At 43.1% G+C, this 22,215-nt stretch overlaps 1 non-coding gene across 1 annotated transcript; it reads left to right on the forward strand.

The window, feature by feature from the left end:
- The first annotated feature begins 15,558 nt into the window (after positions 1–15,558).
- On the forward strand, positions 15,559–15,665 carry LOC125593666. The gene has a single exon (XR_007329566.1). It is a non-coding gene; the product is annotated as a small nucleolar RNA R71 (small nucleolar RNA).
- The last annotated feature ends 6,550 nt before the right edge of the window (positions 15,666–22,215 follow it).

Below are 22,215 nucleotides of genomic sequence, written 5' to 3' on the forward strand. Positions count from 1 at the left end.
TTTTGAGGTAGGACGAATTTTCGTGGGTTTCTATGATTTTAGAGAATAGAGTAGGTATTGAGAGACTACAAGTAGATTAGAGAAGATTAATGGGAGATTTGTAGAGAAATTAGGTAGTAATCATGTTTAAGAGTATTTAAGAATCATCATGAACAAGAGAGAGAGTCTAGAGAGATAATCCCCAAACTTCTTAATTATTAATCTGATCAGAGTTTACAATATATATGAGGATGCAACACTAGGATGAGGGTTTCATAAAGAGGCACTATTACAAGAGATAAGGTTTGCTTTAATTCAAACCATGCAATGAGCTTCTTCCTTGTGCATAAAGCTCCTTTTGCTTTATCCAGCTCTTCTCCAGCCTGTCACACGCGCCTCCTCTTCCCTTGCAACGGTCTGATGCCTTAGCAAAGGGAATAGGGCTTCTCTTCTTCATCCAAAGTTACCCGGGTAACTAGTATAACTAGTATACTAGGATAACTAGGGTAACTTTGGTTTAACCTTCGGAAGTTACTCGGGTAACTAGTATTACTATGCCATGTACGACCTCTTCATCATACTCAACTCCTCATGTCTTTCTCTTCCCTTATATTGATCTCATCTCAACACTCCCCCTCAAGCTTAGCTTTGTGAAAGTCTAAGCTTGGATAGCCATGAGATCTTTCTCATTAAAAACCTCACCAAGGAAAACCCATTGAGACAAAACCTTGATGAGGGAAAAAAAATAAAGACCTCATGACTTAGGGGATCAGCTCCTTCTCTTCCTAAGATCTATGAGTCCCAATCTTATGTGAATGGACTCCATAGTCTTTTGTCTTGCTGCCTTGGTGAACACATCGCCAACTGATCTTCGCTTCTTGTATAACATGGCAAGATCACTCCCAAGACTATCATCTGCCTCACCTTGTGGCAGTCTACTTCAATGTGCTTTGTCCTCTCATGAAACACTGAGTTTGTAACAATGTGAATAGCCGCCTGATTGTCACAATGCATAGTCATTGGTGTTGCTTGCTCAATCTCCAAGTGCCTAAGAATCCATTTGATCCATATCAACTCGTTGGTAAGCTTTAGCATAGCTCTATACTCAGCTTCAGCACTAGAGCATGATACAACCTTCTGCTTCTTACTCTTCCAAGTAACCATGTTTCCACCAACGAAAGTGCAATAGCCTGTTGTAGACCTTCTATCTACTCTATCTCCAGCCCAATCAGCATCACAATAACCCACAACTTCAGTGCTCTTATTGACTCCCATCCATATACCAAGCCCTTGAGTTCCATTCAGGTACATGAGAATTCTCTCCACCATGCGCCAGTGATGCTCTCGTGGAGCTTGCATATGCTGGCTTACTTGATTAACAGCAAAGCATATGTCTTGCCTGGTGATAGTCAAGTATATCAGCTTCCCTACAAGCTTCCTATACAGCTTTGGATCATAGAACAGCTTGTTGTCTTCAATCTCCCCCTCACGTGGAACCTTTTATCCATCTTTCATGGGCATCTTGGCTGTTCTTCCTCCATACGCACCAGCATCCTTCAAGATATCCAATGCATACTTCCTTTGAGAGATGAATAACCCTTCCTTGGATCTGCACAGCTCAATCCCAAGAAAGTACTTCATCTCACCCAATTCCTTTATATCAAATACTGATTTCAGAAACTCCTTGGTGGCTCGGATTCCTTCCTTATCACTGCCTGTTATGATGATGTCATCCACATACACAAGCAAAACAATGATGCCTGAGGGAGTATCGAGGGTAAAGAGGGTGTGATCAAGCTCGGACTTCCTGAAGCCTCTACCATTCAGTGTTGTGCTTAGCTTACTGTACCATGCTCTAGGTGATTGTTTCAATCCATAGATGGCTTTCTTCAGTCTAAGAACATTTTCTGGCTTCACCATTCCTTCAAGACCCGGAGGTGGTAGCATATAGACTTCATATTTTAGCTCTCCTTGGAGGAAAGCATTCTTCACATCCATTTGCCAAAGATCCCACCCAAGGTTGGTTGCAACTGATAGTACAATCCTAATGGTATGGAGCTTTGCAACAGGTGCAAAAGTATCAATATAATCCTCTCCATAGGTTTGTGTGAAACCTCTTGCCACTAGCCTTGTCTTACGCCTATCAATCTTCCCATTAGGTAAATACTTGATGGTGAAGATCCACTTGCATGACACAGCTCTCTTCCCCTTAGGTAACTCACTCTCATACCATATATCATTTCTAATCATGGCATCAGCCTCATCATTGACTGAATCCCTTCACTCTTGAATCAGCATTGCTTCTTCATAGCTTCTTGGCACATAGCTTTCATCTAAGCTTACCATAAAGGAGTAGTGCTCTTCCGGAAATTCAGCAAATGAGCACACAGCTTGGGAAGGATGCTCCATAGCCTTGGCATTGTAGTACACTCTCGTGTTTACCCAGTTTCTCGTGTTTGCCCACTCGGAAGCATCCCTCCTTACCCGTGTGCTTCTTTTCAAAGGAACTTCTACTTGTTCCTCAACTGCTTCTTCTTGTATTTGGATTTCTTCTCCAGCTTCCTGACCTTCATTCTGAACTTCTCTTACTAATTCATCTCCACTTTGGACAGGAGAATCTGAGCCTTGATCTTCTAGACCTCCAGCTTCTTCTGAGCCTTGATCTTTTAACCCTTCAGCTTCAGATTCACTTCCCCCCTCATGTTCAAAGTGGGATGGTTCTTCAGCGGCCACTTGAGTAGGCTCTTCACTCCTTAAGAGCTTGGAGAAGGCTTCAAGGTCAGCTCTCTTGAATACCTCCTGATCCATACCCTTTCCAATTAGTTGATGAGATGCCAAGGCTCTACCTTCACTTTCACCCACCTTAGCGCCTGAGCTAGCTCCGGATGAACCAGCACCATTTGCGTCAGCAAAAAGATGAGCCTTTGCTTCCTTATCCCTGTTCAACCCGCGTGGCCTGAGGTGAGGATGTAGGATCCAACACTCACTCTTCTTGTGACCGGTCCTCTTGCAATGCTCACAGCTTCCCTCATACTTTTCATACTTCCTTCCTGAGCCTCTGTATGAAGCCTTGTTTGCTTGCATTCCTTCAGCTTGATGAGCCACAGTCACCCTTCTCTCCAAACAGGCCAAGAGATCCCTCCTCCTTCTGAAGTTGCGCGCATACTTCCTCCAGGGATGGTAGGTTAGGCGATCTCAAGATGTGTTTGATGACATCTTTGTAGCAAGGATCCAATGTCATCAACAACCCAAACACTTGATCTTGTTCTCTTCTTCTTTCCATAAGAGCTGCTTAATCAGTGGTGTTAGGTCTTAGACTTTCAAGTTCAGACCATAATGATCCAAACTTTACCATGTGTTTGGTGAGCTCTCCTCCATCTTGCTTCATGGAGTTAATGGCTCTCTTCAGTTCAAACACACGGCTGATGTTGGAGACATTTCCAAACGTCTTTAAGAGGGTCTCCCACAAGTGTTTGGGAGTCTCACAATAGCTGTAAGCTTCAAGAAGAGGGACATCAAGAGATCCTTGCAGCACGGAGAGCACCATCAAGTCTTCTTGCACCCACTTCTTTGCTTCAGCTTTGGTGAGAGTCTTTTCCTCTTCACCTTCTTCAGTTTCTTTGGCCACTGGCTTCGGACCATCATCAGTGATGTGGCTCCACAGCCCTAGCCTTCCAATAGCAGTCTTCACCAATCGAGACCACAAGAGGTAGTTTGAACCACCTTTCAACGCAACCGGGACAATAACTAGCTTGCTGAAGTTGTTTCCCTCCATCTTCTCTTGCTTGAACCAGAAATGACCAGAAAGCTTCAAACTTGCAACTCAGCTGAAGAACACACAGTACCAGACTTCAAGAACACACGAACTTAAAGCACAACACCACATGAATCAACTTTATCACACATCTTCACGGAACACTCAAGAACACAAGAGCAAGAACACAAGAACACAAGAGCTAGAGAAAGAAAGAAATGGAAAGAGGTTTCTCAGTACCAAAGCCAACCTGGCTCCGATACCATATGATTTTAGAGAATAGAGTAGGTATTGAGAGACTACAGGTAGATTAGAGAAGATTAATGGGAGATTTGTAGAGAGATTATGTAGTAATCATGTTTAAGAGTATTTAAGAATCATCATGAACAAGAGAGAGAGTCTAGAGAGATAATCCCCAAACTTCTTAATTATTAATCCGATCAGAGTTTACAATATATATGAGGAGGCAACACTAGGATGAGGGTTTCATAAAGAGTCACTACTACAAGAGATAAGGTTTGTTTTAATTCAAACCATCCAATGAGCTTCTTCCTTGTGCATAAAACTTATTTTGCTTTATCCAGCTCTTCTCCAGCCTGTCACACGCGCCTCCTCTTCCCTTACAACGGTCTGATGCCTTAGCAAAGGGAATATGGCTTTTGTTCTTCATCCAAAGTTACCCGGGTAACTCGTATAACTAGTATACTATGATAACTAGGGTAACTTTGGTTTAACCTTCCGAAGTTAGTCGGGTAATTAGTATTACTATGCCATGTACGGCCTCTTCATCATACTCAACTCCTCATGTATTTCTCTTCCCATATATTGATCTCATCTCAACAGTTTCCGTTTTCGGGTTCGTACGATAATCGTTTTGCTCGTATACAGATGTTTTCTGAAAATATAACATGACATTTCTCGAGATAAGAGAGATTTTGTGAGATTTTAATGAAGTCTTTATTGCCGAAAAAGTTTCGAAAATATTGAGTACAAGGCAAATATTTTACAATGCGGGAATATAGTATTCGTATATATACCCACCCCCCCCCCTTTTTGAGAGGAGGGATAAATGAACTCGTCCTTGGATGAGCTGCCTACGTACCCCTTTCGAGGATCAAGCCGTCTCGTAGTTCTGCTGTTTGTGCGAGTGTGTTTTACTCGGCTGTCGTGTTTGCGTCGATCGCCTTAGTTGCAAGACCGACATTTTCTACCCAGTTTGTCTCCTCCGGTTGGGTCGAAGCTTTGGGCTCTGAAACTGGTTGTTACTTGGTTGTTACTTGAGTCGACGATTCTGGATTGTATTTTTCGAAGCGTTTTCAGCTAGTGCCTGAGTTAGCTTCGCCTGTTTGGGTATTACCATTGCGGTGGTCGTGATTTGTCTTAGTTTCTGATCGGCCAGGAAGCACCGTCTCGACTGTTTCTTGCAACCCCAGATTGCAGTAATTCCGTTATGAGTTGGGAATTTGATGCCTAAGTGATAAGTCGATGGGACTGCCTTCATGGCGTTCAACCAAGGTGTGCCCATAATGACATTGTAGATGGTCGGGTGGTCAACGACCGCGAAGTCGACGACCTTGGTGACTTCTTTTGCCGCAACGGGCAGTTTGATTGACCCGAGAGTCATTGACGTTGTGCCCGAGAAGTCAGTTAGCGGCTTGAGCGATGGTACGACTTTTCCTAACTCGACGTTCATGATACACTAAAATTAGATCTTTGTATACTGTCAAGTTAACAGTGTAGTTGTAATATCTTTAGATTCAATTCCAGAGGACCAGTTCACACTTTATTTTTATGTGATCAAAATTTAGCTAAAACGAAGTGGGGATTTTAAAGAAGTAAATATCGTAAAGAACATGTAACTTGATTAGGTTGTTTTCGATTGATTTAAAGGCGCTAGTCTAGAGTTTCTTTTCAGGTATGGAATCACAAACCAAGAAATTATTCAACTTCAGTTTATAACAAGTCTAAACTCGGATTACTCAAGTTGAATCAACCCACTCTCGTGGTGTTGATTCCTTTGCAAGTCGGTCTTGATGCCTAAACTCTCGTTTGGATCAAGACACGATGGTAAGCTCTAGAGATCAAGTCCGATATGTTCACAATACACCCTAATATCTGCTCTCGCTGACTAGGGATGCAAAGCTCATTCAAATCATATCAGGTTATCAATTAACGGCCAGCTAAATCGATTAACCCTAATTCATGCCCTAAGTGATCGGTTCAATGCAAGCAATAAGAACAGATATGAATGTAGACAATCTCAAGATGACTTATTTATGCTCTAGCTTACGAATCCAAAACCCAGGAACCCTAAACTAACTCGGTGACTACTCAGACATAACACAAGAACAGAGAAGCATGATTTCTGAATAATACTGCATATAATAGATCAAAGAAATAAGAGGATTCAGGATAATCTTCTCTATGAGATAGATGAGGCCTTCTCCCTTACAAGTAGCAATCGCTAAATCAAAGCTCCCTCAGGTCTTTTCTTGCATAAAAACTAAGAAAGGTCTAAAATAATAAATAGTAGACTATATATATGGGAGCCACAGGCGGCTATAGGAAAGAAATAGGAAATCTAGGGCAAATCCCAAAATATTTGGAAACTTCCTTTTTTTATCTCTGTCGCTGGAGCAGGCACTCAGGCTGCTCCGATTGACTGTGTTGCGCGAAAAACTCCAAATCATACTTTTCTCTCTTCTTTTCCTCTAGCTAGTCCATTTCTCATCAAATGCAACTCTAGACCTGTTATGACTCGAAAAGGGACTAAAAAGACTCGATAAAACCTTGAAAACTATTAGTAAGACATACATATAATGTGCCAAAAACACTATATATCAACTCCCCCAGACTTAGATCCTTGTTTGTCCTCAAACAAAATCAAGTACCAAGAACCGAGAGAAAGGTTTGAAAGTGTGGGAACTCGCTTATTCTCAGCAACCATACAATAACCAAGAATCTCTGAATCTCTAGCTAAAACAACACATCCTTACCAAGAACTCCACTAACTGCTGTTCAAAATGGCTCCATACTCTGTATCTCATGCCTGCCAAAGTTAAAACCTTCCAGACAAAACTTCTTATATTCAATTAAGAGTAGTGTGAGCTTCTCATCATATGCATTAGATAGGTAATGGTCTAGGTATGAAACATGCCTTTTTGTGTTTAAGTGGAGCTAATCAGTGTTTAGGGGTTACCAAATTTCGTAGAGGATGCAGGATATCGCGCATAATTGCAAGAGAGGATATATCCATTGATGTCCACAGCCTCTTTTCGTTTTTGCATGTTCTTCGTTAGGAACAGTCGCTCTGATCTGCATGGTTCTCCTCTCTTCACTTTATACTCCTTCTAGTTTACCAGTGACGTCCGTCTTTCTTAGGAATCTTCTCCTTCTTCATCACCTTATTCTGAAGTACATAAAGCTAAATATTTTTTTTTTTAAATACATAGGTGATGGTGACGAAGCAGGAGGTAACAATTGTGATGGTGACATGCCACTGGAGTTCTTGACTTCTCATTCATTCTTGTTTCTCTAAGTTAGATCTTCGGCGGTGGAGCGGCTGCTCCGCGTTGTTGGGATCAAAAACGGCTGCGACGAAGTTAACGTCCAAATCCCCGAAGAAGAAAACGAAAAACCTTCTTCGACAAATACTTTTTCGAAATAGATTCTTCCTTACGAAAAGCTTTGCGGAGGAAACGCGAGTCATCGGACAAGAGCTCAAAAAGGGTCGCTACGTAGCGACCGAGCTCGAGCAGAAGCTCGGTCGCTACGTAGCAACCGAGCTCGAGTAGAAGCTCGGTCGCTAGGTAGCGACCGAGCTCGAGCCGAAGTTTGGTCACTACGTAGCGACCGAGCTCTTCTGAAACGTCGATACAATATTAGACCATGCATTCTCGTCTACCCTTCGATGCTATCTCCCGAAGACCATAGCGAACCCATTTCACGTTCCCCGCCATTCTAAGTTATCGATCAAACTTTACCGTAAAAACCGCGGAAAGTTCGTTCTTTATCGAAAGAAGCCGTAATGAACGCTTCGAGTCAGAAGACGGCCCAAAGGGACCTAAGACATGACTCGAGGCCCAACTTACGATTTCTTAACCAACAGCCCGTGAGCCGCATGGCGGTTTACGCTTGGTTCGCAAGGAAAGATAAATATCAAGTTTCCGCGGATAAATACGAAATTTTGAAGATAATTACGAAGATCAGAAAAATGGAATATCTCCATTTTTATGCTATGGCGGCTTAAGGACAGAAGGGGAAAAGCGTAAACCGACCTAGGAGCCAGTATATAAGGAGTTCTTGGCGAGAGGCATGAGGAGGACTTTTCTCAGAGCAAACTTAGCATTTAGGGCAATTAGGCAACTTTTCATTTTTGTTATTCGAGCTGAGACTCAATTAGGTCGTCTTAGGGTTATTAGAACTAGGAATCTCGCCGACAGCTCTCGAGCCCAGGCTTATACCTTGTTGTAAACGCTCATACGCAAATTCGGAATAAGACTTCTCTTTGCTCTCTTTTTACGATTTCATATAATTTATCGTTGTTATCTCGTGTTCTGATTGCTTAGCGTGTGGTATTAGCAGATATCCGAGACTTCTAGGAAACTAGGGTTCTCCTACTTTCCTAATTTAAACGGAAATCGACAGTGCGAATTTTGGTTCCCAGACGCGTGCTTCCGCCTATTCTTTAGCAGAAACTTCTGTTGTATCAACGAGTAAGAGACTGCGTCGATCCTTTCCTCTCTGGCCCTTTTGCACATATCTGCACATAAGATACTGAATAACAAATGCATGAGAGCAGAACAAAGGCTTTAGGGTTTTAAGGTGGGTACTAGCTAAAGATGAGATAGCCACTCATGATCCGCAAGATGGGTAAAAATATTGCAGTCAAGATTAAGTTCAAGTTAGATGGAGTTAAGTCTTTCCAGAGTAACCTCGACAAGCTAAAAGCTTTTGGAGAACAAGATGATGTAATGTCAGGGCGTTCTGGATCCACATGTGCGTCTGTCTCCTCTGCTAAGGTCACTGAATAAGATGAATTAAAGCACGAGGGCGGTTAATACACATCATAAAATAAGGTCCTGATTCCCACAAGGTTGGACTGACTCGATCTTAACAAACTGACTTGATAAATACATCAAAATGACTCAAAGCGGACTGACTCTAAACATTAAACCAAAGGTAAACGATTAGTAGCAGATAAGCGCCTCCCTCAGACTTACTTCTCACCATCCCCGGTGAGAAAATAAATCAAGGAAAAGCTAAAATAATAAACAAGTGCAGGAAACAGAAACAAAAAATAGAAATAGTTCAAACGGATATAACAATGGAGATAGAACTAGGAGACTGCCTACTCAGTATCATCGCTCTCGGACTGGCCCGTGGAACGCATGTTCCTTCTGCGTGGAGTGGCCCATGGAGTCTCTTCGTCACCCCTTGCAGTTCCTGCTGGCTCCTTCCCTGGACGATGACTGCGCGGTGTAGGCTGGTCTTGACGAGGTTCATATGTGCTCGGAGCTCCCATGCATCCTCCAGTGATCGCCTTCAGTATCCTCTTCATGAGGCTATTGTTCTTGCGCTGAGATTCTACCATCCAGCGATGGTAGGTGGCATCATCTGCGTTGTCATCAAGGGGGCCCAAGTCATATGCATTGTCGCCTCCATCTGTGCGGACAAACCCAACATCGTCACGATAAGATGACTTTGGGTCGGCGCAAAGATACTGAGCATCAGGGACGAAATAGATGTTGGTCACGTCACTTAGCGAGGTGATGTTCGGTTGAGGCAGCTTGCAGTAGAGGTTTCTCCCGTCCTAACTGAGGAAACTGTAGGTTGTCTCGTCGCGGAGAATCTGGCAGTTGATCAGGTAAGGGATATCAATGAACTCTGCTATCTCGTTACACTGATAGACGCTGAGATCAAGCTCTAAGTGGCGGAAGAGAGGAGTAAGCAAACTCCCAGAACGGTCTTTCTTCAAAGAACCCTTAACCACTCTGGCTTTCTTGTCCACAAACATCTGAAAGAGCACATAACTTGGACTGGTTGTCATCGGCGCGGTCGGAATCCCAATGTCGGAAGATTTGAGCTCGTCCTCAACACCGGCCCATAGCATCTGCAACTCTCCCCGTGTCACCTTTGACGTCTGATCCTTTGAGAAGAGCAGATTGCTCAGGACCTTAGCAGTAATTCGCAGAACAGGGTTGCGGATGTGATACTGACTGGCTAATCGGGATTTGAAATCCCTTGAAGCGATGAATTTCCAGAATGCTTGCTCTGGGATAAACTTCCTGGGGAAGGACGTCAGAGTGTACCACTCGGACATCTCATAAATCTCAGTCAGCGTCAAGCTGATGGAGTGCTTAACACCACTCGCAAAGAAAGTGAAAGAGGCTTCCTCAAAGATCGGGAAACCAGGCTTCTTGAAAGTTAGCTCCGCGGTGGCGAGGACTTGCCTCACCAAATCAGGGTACAGCGGGTGAGTTCTGTGACAGAGATCAGCTATTCCCAGCACTTGGAGAACCGCGTATAAATCCTCATGGAGGCCTAGGTTGCTCAAAGCCCCGGCGTCGACGAAACGGGTTGGGAAGATGTTGGTGTTGAGCAGAGTGTTGTAGCGGCGCGAGGCTTCCTTATCCCATTTTTTCTCTGAAGACTTAGGGATGTTCAGATCTGTGAGGGAGATCTCGGTTCCCTCTTTTTGTGGCCATGGGTAAGTTGAGGGAACAGTGTAATCCTCTGGTTCACCCCGACCGTATGGTCATTTGATCCTAGATGCTGCCTTGGTTCGCCTGGGAGCCATCTGCAAAACAAAACCAAAGGCAAGAGTTAGTACCATTCGATTGGGTTTAGTAGGAAGACTTGGAAGCTTTTGCGATTTAGTTGCTCTTTCCAAACTATCCCATAACCCAATGTAGAGAGTTCAAGCGATTGAAAATGGTAAAACAAATACAATCACTTTAGAAGTCTAGGTACTTAGATCAACTTGCCAATCAAAAATCGATTCAATGGATCCCAAAACCCATATCTTAGCAATCGATGCATGTGTAATTTAAGAACATTGGCCTAAAGGTGATGACTTTCCATCTAACCTAATCGAATTAACCATTCTCATCTCAACTTCTATTAACCATCCTAGCAGCAAAAGGAGAGGTCAATTTTGATTTTGATAAACCCTAAAATCGATCTATTCAAGCGCAAAGAAGAGAAGAGAAAGAGATTTTAAGGACGAGAATCATAGTGTGATTTCGCCTCTTACCGTTCGATTGGTGATGGTAGAATCCTGCAAATTAGCCAAACAGTTCGAAATCAAAGCAAGTAGAAACCGAAAAACTCAAAACAAGTTGAAGAAATTGAAAGAGTTTTAGGTTTTGAAAGGAGAGGGAAGAGAGGCGATGGGGGAGGCGATTTTTGTGGAAGTGGGAAAGAGATGGGGAAAGTTCCCTTTTTATAGGTCAACTTCATGCCCCACTTCCTAGGATTTCCCTCTATTTTACAAAATTAATTCAAATCTAATAAAATATATATTTTTTTTCGAGGAACTTACCTTCGCGGATCGACTGCTTCGAAAAATCAGAGACTGTTCTGGTTTGAGTAACTCGGTTTTTTGATTTTTATCCTGCAAATAAGTAAAAAGAAACACAAAAACCGAAATCTAAAAGAAATATTTACACTCACCAGTGGGTTGCCTCCCACCAAGCGCTTGGTTTAAGTCACTAGCTTGACTTGGTTGGCCTATTAGGCTAATGGATGATCGCTTAGGGGAATTTCTTCACCCTCTGCGATTGTTGTCTCAGCAAGGTATGGCTTTATGCGTTGACCACTGACAACAAATTCTTCCCCTTTTGTGTTCAGCAACACAACAGCTCCGTGGGGGCGGACCTCTTTAATGATGAACGGTCCGGACCATCTAGATCTCAGCTTTCTAGGGAATAATCGTAACCTTGAGTTGAAAAGGAGCACCTGATCCTTAGGTTGAAAGTTGCGGCTGGTGATCCTCTTGTCATGGTAGGCCTTAGTTCGCTCCTTGTAGATCTTAGAGCTTTCATAGGCGAGATGCCTAATTTCCTCCAGTTCGTGAATCTGCATGGATAGTCTCTCTGCTGCTGGTTTGATGTCGAAGTTGAGTAGCTTCACAGCCCAAGCTGCCTTGTACTCCAACTCAACAGGCAGGTGACAAGCGTTACCATACACTAGATTGTAGGGAGTGGTCCCGATTGGTGTTTTGTAGGCTGTTCTGTAAGCCCAGAGAGCGTTGTCTAGCTTGAACGACCAATCCTTGCGACTTTTGTTAACTGTTTTCTGCAGGATGCTCTTGATTTCTCTGTTTGAAACTTCCACTTGTCCACTAGTTTGAGAGTGATATGGCGTGGCTACCTTGCGTTGTGCACCGTTCTTCTTCAATAGACCTGCAAAGATCTTGTTGATGAAGTGACTACCCCCATCACTGATGACTACGCGTGGTACCCCAAATCTTGGAAAGATTATGGTTTTGAACATCTTAGTCACCACCTTTGCGTCGTTTGTGGGACTGGCAATTGCTTCCACCCACTTAGAAACATAGTCAACTGCTACCAAGATGTACTCGTTCTTGAAGGGTGGTGGGAATGGTCCCATGAAGTCGATTCCCCAACAATTGAATACTTCAACCACCAAGATGAAGTTCTGAGGCATCTCATTTCGTTTACTGATATTCCCTTGTCGCTGGCATGAGTCGCATCTAGAGATGTAGGAATGGGCATCTTGAAACATTGTTGGCCACCAAAAACCGGCTTGGAGGATCTTAGATACGGTTTTAAATGTCGCAAAGTGCCCTGCATAAGAGGAACCATGACCGTGATAGAGGATTCCTGGAATCTCAGACTCAAATACACATCGTCGGAATATTCCATCCTTGCAACTTCGGTACAAGTAGGAATCATCCCAATAGTAGTGTCTTGCTCCTCTTAGAAATTTCCGTTTATCATTGCCAGTGAATTTGACAGGTTCTTTCTCAGCAGCCAAGTAGTTGGCGATTGGCGATCTCAGCAAACCATGGAAGATTAGGATATTGCTTTTGGATCGCACAGACAAGGTGTTCCGGAACGCTGGAGGAAACTGGATAGAGCGGTTGTTCTGTGATGCTTCCCAGACTGATCGAGTAAACGTGCTCGACTAGGAGGCTGTCATCAAGTGATGTATCTTCAACTATCTTCATTCTGGAGAGGTGATCTGCAACGCCATTCTCAATGCCCTTTTTTTCCTTGATTTCTAGGTCAAATTCCTGGAGCAATAAGATCCATCGGAGTAGCCTTGGTTTTGCATCCTTCTTCGTCAGCAAATACCTCAATGCTGCATGATCTGTGTGCACTATCACCATAGATCCAACTAGGTAGGATCTGAACTTTTCAAAGGCGTAGACAATTGCTAGAAGTTCCTTTTCTGTAGTTGCATAGCGACATTGAGCTTCATCTAATGTCCTGCTCGCGTAATAGATCATGTGAAGCTTCTTGTCTTTTCGTTGTCCTAGCACAGCTCCAACTGCAAAATCGCTTGCGTCTGTCATGATCTCGAATGGGAGCTCCCAGTCTGGTTGTTGCACGATGGGTGCTCTGACTAGATCTCCTTTGATCGTGTGGAAGGCTGACAAACAATCGCTATCGAACTCAAATCTTGTCTCCTTGCAGAGCAGGCGAGTGAGTGGTCTTGCGATTTTGGAGAAGTCCTTGATGAATCTTCTGTAAAATCCAGCATGTCCGAGGAACTCATGATTCCTTTGACAGAGTTTGGAGGTTGTAAGCTTATCATCACTTATATCTTTGCCTTGTCCACTTCGATTCCCTTTTCTGAGATTTTGTGACCGAGAACAATCCCATCTCGCACCATGAAGTGACACTTCTCCCAATTCAAAACGAGATGATTTTCCTCGCAGCGTTGAAGGACCCTGCACAAGTTCGACAAACACACAGAAAAGAAACTCCCATAGACGCTAAAATCGTCCATGAAAACTTCCATTATATCCTCAATTAGGTCAGTGAAAATAGACATCATGCAACGCTGGAATGTCGCAGGAGCATTGCACAAACAAAACAGCATTTTCCTGTAGGCAAAGGTGCCGTAAGGACACGTGAAGGTCGTCTTCTCCTTATCGTCTGGGTGAATGGGAATCTGAAAGAAACCTGAATAACCATCTAAAAAGCAGTAATATGGGTGGTTAGCCAATCTCTCAAGCATTTGATCAATAAATGGGAGTGGGAAGTGGTCCTTTCGTGTAGCCATATTTAATTTTCAAAAATCAATACACATACGGTGACCTGTTACTGTCCTAGTGGGTATCAATTCATTCTTTTCATTAGTAACCACAGTGATCCCCCCTTTCTTAGGAACTACATGAACATGACTAACCCACTTACTATCAGAAATCGCATAAATTACACCAGCTTCTAGAAGTGGAACCCAGATCGCATAAAGAACAAGCGAAGACTGTCTTTCCAATCTAAACAGATATGACAAATTTTCCAGGATCTTCCAATTTCATGATTGTTCTGTTTTAAAGGACTGCACTGTATTTTTTCGAGACCATCATGATGTCGCTGTCTGCAGAAGTCTTCCCGGAGATCAGCCCTTTCACAAGATTGCGCATTGAAGGAATCATCTGAATAGCATCCATGAGAGAGAACTTGACATTCATCTCTTCAAGCATCTTCTTGCACTTCATCTCTTCGCAATCCTTGCGTGATTTCTTAGCAGGGACTGGGTAGGGAACTTTTGGAATGTAGACGCGAGTGGGAACAAATTGATCTTGCGTCGTGGGTGGTTATGCGGCTGTTGGCTGTTCCGATTCATGGTCGTCGTGGACATCCTCAAGCGGAGGCTGTTCTCCCTCTTTCTGTTTTCCCTTCTCTTGAGCAGTGAGCTTCTTGGGGACAGGATCTGATAGATGTCTTCCACTTCTCAGCTCGACTGCGTTACAGTCCTTGCGATTCTTGTCTGTTTTCCCTGGGAGCGTTCCCTGTTGCCTTTTTATTGTTTCAGCAGTTTGAGCAATCTCAACGTCCATCTGCTTTATGTGGCTTGCTACAGCATCATATTTGGAATTCAATTTCGTGAACATGTTGTCCATCCGAGTGTTTATCTCTGTTGTAACCTAGTTCAGTGCTTTTCCTTGAATTTGTTGACCTTGCATAAGTTGTTGCATCATTCCCTTCAGCTCATATGGCGGACCACTCGTGGTTGCAGGAGCAGCCTGTGGATTATTCTGCCGGTTCTGAAATTGATTCTGAGCCTGGCTGAGGATGAACATCTTCCCATTCTGATTATGATTTTGATTCTGATTCTGGAAGTATGGCTTCTGATATCCAGTGTTTTGGAACTGATTTCCTTGAGATCTGTCGTTGGGGTTGTCTGGATTGGTCTTGTATGAGAACAGATGCGGGTTGTTCCTTACATTAGGGTTTGGATGGTAATTCTTGAACTGCCAACCCTTCCCATTAACGTAACTGACCTCTTGCTGATCTTCTTCCGATGTCTCGGTTTCTGCTGCAGCAACTGTAGTACCTGGTTCCAGATTGGTTTCTTCCATGACATATATGTGATTCTGATTGTTCTTGAGCAGCAGATTGACCTTAGCGGCAAGGTCATCAATCTTCCTAGTGTTAATGCTGTTCACCTTCTTGGAACGGTCAGTCTCCTCGTTTTTGTTGGACGAACTAGCTGCCATGTTCTCTATTAGCGCGTGAGCTCCTTCTGTGGTTTGAGTCATGAAATCTCCATTGCTCACTGCGTTTAGACCATTGCAGAACTCCCATTTCACATCATCGTAGAAGATTCCTAGAACATGGTCATCGTCGAACCCGTGATGAGGACAATCTCTGAGGGTATCATTGAACCGTTCCCAAGCTTCGTTGAAAGGTTCATTAGCGAGTTGCTTGAAGGAGGAGATCTTGTTCCTTAGGGCAGCTGTTTTGGCTTTCGTGTAGAAGTGTCCCAAGAAAGCTGCTCTAACCTGTTCACAATAAGTTAGGGAACCTGTAGGTAATGACTTAAGCCATCGTGAAGCCTTGTCCGCTAGAGAGAATGGGAACACCATGCATTTGTTGTAGTCGGGTGGGACGCCGTTTGCACGAGTGAAACTGCATATCTCTTCAAAAGCTTCAATGTGTTCCATCGGTATCTCAGCTGATAGTCTATGGAACATCTTTCTCTAGACAAGATTGATCATGCCGGGTCTTATCCCAAAGTCTGCCCTTTGACATGGTGGTGGGGCGATAGCAGAGCGCGTAGCAGAGATGTTACGCGGTAGGTTTCGCTCACCAATCGGGACAGGTGGTTCCCGCTGTGCAGTCAGTTGCTGCGCTGCGATTGTTTGTTGTAACTCTTGCATCTATTGCATCTGCTGTTGCATCTGTTGCATAGACCCGGCCATTTGTTCTGGAGTGCTGAAGTTGGCCATTGTTGCAGTGATTGATTTTTGTTGACGGTTGGTTCTTCCTAAGCTTGCGAGTTCCTGATTTGTAAGCGAAATTAAGTCCCCTGGTCATGCACCTGGGTCATCAACTGCAAAAAGTATTAAACAAGTTAGAAGTTTTAGACTAAGTAAATAACCGAAAAATAAAGGTAAACCCCGTCGCAACGGCGCCAAAACTTGATACATTAAAATTGGATATTTGTCTACTGTCAAGTTAACAGTGTAGTTGTAATATCTTTAGATTCAATTCCAGAGGACCAGTTCACACTTTATCTTTATGGGATCAAAATTTAGCTAAAACGAAATGCGGGTTTTAAAGAAGTAAATATCGTAAAGAACATGTAACTAGATTAGGTTGTTTTCGATTGATTTAAAGGCGCTAGTCTAGGGTTTCTTTTCAGGTATGGAATCATAAACCAAGCAATTATTCAAGTTCAGTTTATAACAAGTCTAAACTCGGATTACTCAGGTTGAAACAACCCACTCTCGTGGTGTTAATTCCTTTGCAAGTCGGTCTTGATGCCTAAACTCTTGTTTCTATCAAGACACGATGGCAAGCTCTAGAGATCAAGTCCGATATGTTCACAATACACACTAATATCTACTCTCGCTGACTAGGGATGCAAAGCTCATTCAAATCATATCAGGTTATCAATTAACGGCCAGCCAAATCGAATAACCCTAATTCATGCACTAAGTGATCGGTTCAATGCAAGCAATAAGAACAAATATGAATGTAGACAATCTCAAGATGACTTATTTATGCTCTAGCTTACGAATCCAAAACCCTGGAACCCTAAATTAACTCGGTGACTACTCAGACATAACACAAGAACAGAGAAGCGTGATTTCTGAATAATACTGTGTATAATAGATCAAAGAAATCAGAGGGTTCAGGATAATCTTCTCTATGAGATAGATGAGGCCTTCTCCCTTACAAGTAGTAATCGCTAAATCAAAGCTCTCTCAGGTCTTTTCTTGCGTAAAAACTAAGGTAGATCTAAAATAATAAATAGGAGACTATATATATGGGAACCACAGGCGGATATAGGAAAGAAATAGGAAATCTAGGGTAAATCCCGAAATATTTGGAAAATTTCTTTTTTTATCTCTGTCGCTGGAGCAGGCACTCAGGTTGCTCCGGTTGACTGTTCTGCGCGAAAAACTCCAAATCATACTTTTCTCTCTTCTTTTCCTCTAGCTGGTCCATTTCCCATCCAATGCAACTCTAGACCTTTTATGACTCGAAAAGGGACTAAAAAGACTCGATAAAACCTTGAAAACTATTAGTAAGACATACATATAATGTGCCAAAAACACTATATATCTGTTCATCCTCTTGAGAGTGTCACGGAAGATGACGTTGACCGTGCTGGCCGTATCGATGAGAACCATGGCGACCTCGAGATCTCTTATCACGAGATCGATCACGAGTGGATCGCAGTGGGGATGGTCGATCCCGCCAGCCTCTTCTTCATCGAAAGTGATTGCTCCTTTCGGGAAGTCACTGGGCACGGACCAGGTCAGCGAATTTGTGCTCGTCTCGGCCTTGCACTGATAAGCTTTGGTGGCAGAGACGGTATCGCCGCAAAATTACGACCCTCCGATGATCATGTTCACTCTGCGGTGACTATTGTCGTTGCCCTTTTCGTCCTGTCTTCTGCCGCGCTTTTCTCCCAATTGGTTCCCTTGGAAAGAGTTCTCTGTCGGAGAGCCTTATCGTTCCTCTAAGGGCGGTCTGAATCACGGACGAGATCTTTTATCCTAAACACTTTGGCGAGTTCTCCCGCATGTAGCTTTGCGGCTAACCTTGCGCCGAGAACTTTGCATTTAACGGATGAGTGGCCGCAGGCCTGGTGAAAGTCGGAGAAGACATTCTCGTCGTAATTTAGATTTCGGGTCCATGTGTTACCCGTCGTCTGGCCTTGCTCCGGTCCGAAGTTGATGGCGTAGTTATGCGCTCCATGGGTCTCTTCTTCCCCGTGATGGACATTTTTATCGTTTCAGGGGTTTCTCTTTTTCGACTTCTAGTCCGACCCATGATCTTTTGACGATGTCTTTGTCAGCCTTTGCTTTTGTGACAAGAATTTCGTCTCCTCCTCGATGATCATGTAGTCTATGGCTTTGTGGAGCGCATCTTGGATCGTACGCAGCTTATCCAAAGTTATCCACTTCTTGAACTTCGACTTGTACCAGAGCCTCTTTCGGAGCGCGTCTACGGCTACTTTGTCGCTTATTCCACTGACTCTATCCATAACGGTCTTGAACCGTTTTATGAAGTGGCGGAGAGATTCATCCTCACCTTGGGAAATGCTCCAGAGATCTACATCGGAGGTTTCTCGATCTTTGAACATAGAGTACTGCTTGAGAAATTCCGAGGCGAGTTGGCGGAAACTTTCGATGGAATTTTGCCTCAGGCGAGAGAACCACTCAAGTGCTACTCCTCCGAGGTTTCGAAGAAGAGGCGGCATTCGCTGGCATCTCTTTCGTTTTCTCTAACTTGGCTCTCCCCATCGCGATCTGGAGAGTCTGTAGGTGTGACTTTGGATCGCTTGTACCGTCGTAAGGTGTTACCTTGACCTTTCCAGGATCCGAAACCCTAGGTCCGGTGATGCAAGTAGTGAAGGGCGTTTTTCAAGACTCCTCGAGTAGTAGATCAATCTCGGGTGCGGTGCTGGTAGCGTGTTGGATCTGAGATTGCACCGTTCTAACCTCTACTACCGTTTTAATGAGATGATCGCGAAGATCTCGAATCTCAGATTTTTTGCTAGCAGATTTGCGACCTTGTCGGCATTTGCCGCGAGTGTTCCGAGTTTGCTCATCGGCCAGTTCTTCCTGTTTGTCCCAGAAGATGGCTTCTTCTTCTTCTTTGATCATAGGGTTGTCAAACTGGGAGTTGTCTTGAGCCGCGCGGCTCCTAGTTCGACGCGGATGCACGTCTGCGTCTTCGTATGTAGGCTCGGACTGACTGCTAGAATCCACGTCGACATGTCAGATTTCTCCTTCTTCTTTATCTTCCACGACAGGAGGAAGATCTTCCGGGTTTTTCCGTGTTGGCGCGGGATTGACTTCGTCGGGATTTTTCCCAGACGGTTTTCCCAGCACGCTGCCTGACCGGTCAGAAGGAGTCGTGAAATCAAGTCTTCTTCCGCGGATTTGGGTTGTTCTGCGCAGAAAAACTACCATGGTTCTGGTTGTTATGTTTTCAACCTGTTTAGCGAGAGAACTCATGACATTCTTCTGTTCTGTTGACTTCTTTTCGAAAGTTGAGAACATCTTATCGACCTCCTCGAACACTGTGGTGTTAGCGTTAACCGGGGTAACGTTCGCTGCTGGAGTATTTTCAACGTCGTTGTCGGCAGCGGTGCCGCCACTGGTTTGTTGGTTGTTGAGATCATCAGTTGACATGTTTGATCGAGCGTTGGTTGCTGAGAGTTAGATTGATCCGTACCTCCCCTCCCTCCTTGTAGCGCCAAACTATGGAAACCGAAATCCGCCTTGTCGATTTCCGTTGATTTAGGAAAGATAGGAAACCCTAAATTTCCCAGAGGTCCCGGATATCTGCTAAACCACACGCCAAGCAATCAGAACACGAAAATATAGACGAAAAGTAAATATGAGAATAGAAAAGAGAGAAAAAGTGTTTTATTCCGAATCCGCGTATGAGTGTTACAACAAGGTAAGAGCCTTGGCTACAAGAGCAGTCGGCGAGATCCTTAGTTCTAGCAACCTAAGACTGCGGAAAACCTAGTTGAGTCGCAGCTCGATAACAAAAATGGAAAGTTGCCTTAAATGCTCTTAATTGCTAAGTTTTGCTCTGAGTAGAAAAATTGCGTCCCTCTGCATCTTCAGCCTCGACATCCTTATATACTCCTTGTAGAGGCGGTTTGCTATTTCCCTTTCTGCCCTCGGTCGAGTTTATCACATCGCGGAAATATTCCATTTTTCTTCGATCTTCATATTTATCTTTGGAAACTTCACATTTATCTTCCGATCTTGACATTTATCCTCTCCTGCGGAATAGAAGCTAGACCGTCATAACGATTGGCTCGATTTCGTATAAAATCGTAAGTGGGCTTCTAGCCGCGTTTTGTACCCTTTCGGACCGTTGCTCGACTTAAGTGTTTTTACGATTAATCGAAAGAGCGCTTCCGAAACGATGCCGATTCCGCAGTAAGTTTGAATTTTCTCGTATAGTGGAGGCAGTTCGAGGTGTTTAGTTAACCGTTGCCGTTTTATACGATCAATTCGAACTTCTCAAGAGAAAATGAGTTCTTACGATTATAAATCGTAAAGTTGCAACGGTGATTCCGATCGAGACGAAACAAGAGCAGGTTCAATCCAATCCCGAAGAAGGGAGCTACGAGGATGGGACGAAGCCAGGCTAGTTGATCCGACTCGCCCGTTCGGCGAGTTGGACGGCTTGCTCGATTCAACTTGCCCGTTCGGCAAGTTGGACGGTGTGTTCGGTCCAACTCGCCGCTTCGGCGAGTTGGACGATGGTTGTTTCGCTGTTCGGGATCTGTTTGTCTGAGGCCTGGAGTAACCTTCCTCGAAGACTTATCGTGTGAATCCTTTTCGGAGTTGTTACAAAACTCGATTTAGTTTTTCCACTTCTCTTTTCTTTTGAATTTTTCTCTCTTTTTCAAAGTTTTCAAAGAGGACATTTTCCGGGAAGTTTTCTGACATTGATTCCGTTGTGACCGATTTTGAACCCAACAAGTTGTGCCTTTAAAAAGGCTGCCTTCGTACCCTTATCGGGATCAAACCAAACGTAGTTCTTAGGTAATATCTTGTGTATGTGGTATAAGATGGGATTGTCTGAGAGGACTCCTTGTTTAGCTTGTCATCTTGGCTTCTCTTCTAGCTGGGAAGCTAGGAGAGAGCTGTTTTGTTCAAATAGGCGATTACGTCTCTACTATAGCTTGGCAGCTAAGAGAGAGAGGTCTCTTCTTGAGATAGGCAATTAAGTCTCTCCTATAGCTAGGCAGCTAGGAAAGAATACTATTTTTGAGATAATGATTAAGTATCCTCAGATCGTCAGACCTCTAGGTCTCCAGGTCGTCAGGTCTCCAGGTCGTCAGGTCTCCAGGTCGGCAAAGCAGGTAGACGGTGTGACAAATATGCAGCTTGGCTGCTAAGCGATTTGGCAGCTAGGCAGTGCGATAACTAGATAGCTGGATTGTTAGATTGCCGAGAGCTAGGAAGCTATGCAGTTTTGACAGCTTGATCTGGTTGTAAGCTAGGCGATCTGGCCGCTAGGCGGCTTGACAGCTTGGCATCTAGGTGATCTGGCTGCTAGGCAACTTGACAACTATGCAGCTAAGAAATATGGCAGCTAGACAGCTAGGCAGCAAGGCAGCAAGGCATATGCAGCTGTGTAGCTAGATTGCTGAGAGATAGGCAGCAAGAAGTTTGGTAGCAAAGAGTTAGGCGTCAAAGAGTTAAATGATAACAAGTGAAAATAAAAGATACTAGGTGTTTTCCTACTCCATGTGCAGTCATAAAATTGTTAAATTAAAATTATATTTAAAAAGAAATTTTTATTGTTCTTTTCTATTTTAATATTTTCTTTTCAATATTTTAATAAAAATTTGATTTAATTGAACATAAAATTAAGATGAAATAATTAATTTTGTTTATTTTAAATTATATTAAAAATAAATATGTATATATAGTTAAAATTATAATCAAAGGCAGGTTTTTTATCTATTTATTTTGGATAAAATATATTAAATACAGTTGGATAAAATTAATAAAAATTGATATAAAGGTTGTATAATTATCAAAGAGTATAACTAAACAATATTTCTAAAATTTGTATATATATAAAAGAAGCTAATAATATTACTATTTAAAAAAAAATTGTAAAAAAATTGAAAACCCTGTTTGGTAATAAAATTGTATAATTATAAAAAAAATAGAAATTTATAATATTTAGCAATTTATAAAATATTTTTATATTTTTATTCGTATATTATTTAATGTAATATTTGAATAGATTTACTTTAATGATGATATACAATTTACTATCATATTA

This window comes from Brassica napus, chromosome C9, assembly GCF_020379485.1.
Source record: "Brassica napus cultivar Da-Ae chromosome C9, Da-Ae, whole genome shotgun sequence".
NCBI lineage: Eukaryota > Viridiplantae > Streptophyta > Magnoliopsida > Brassicales > Brassicaceae > Brassica > Brassica napus.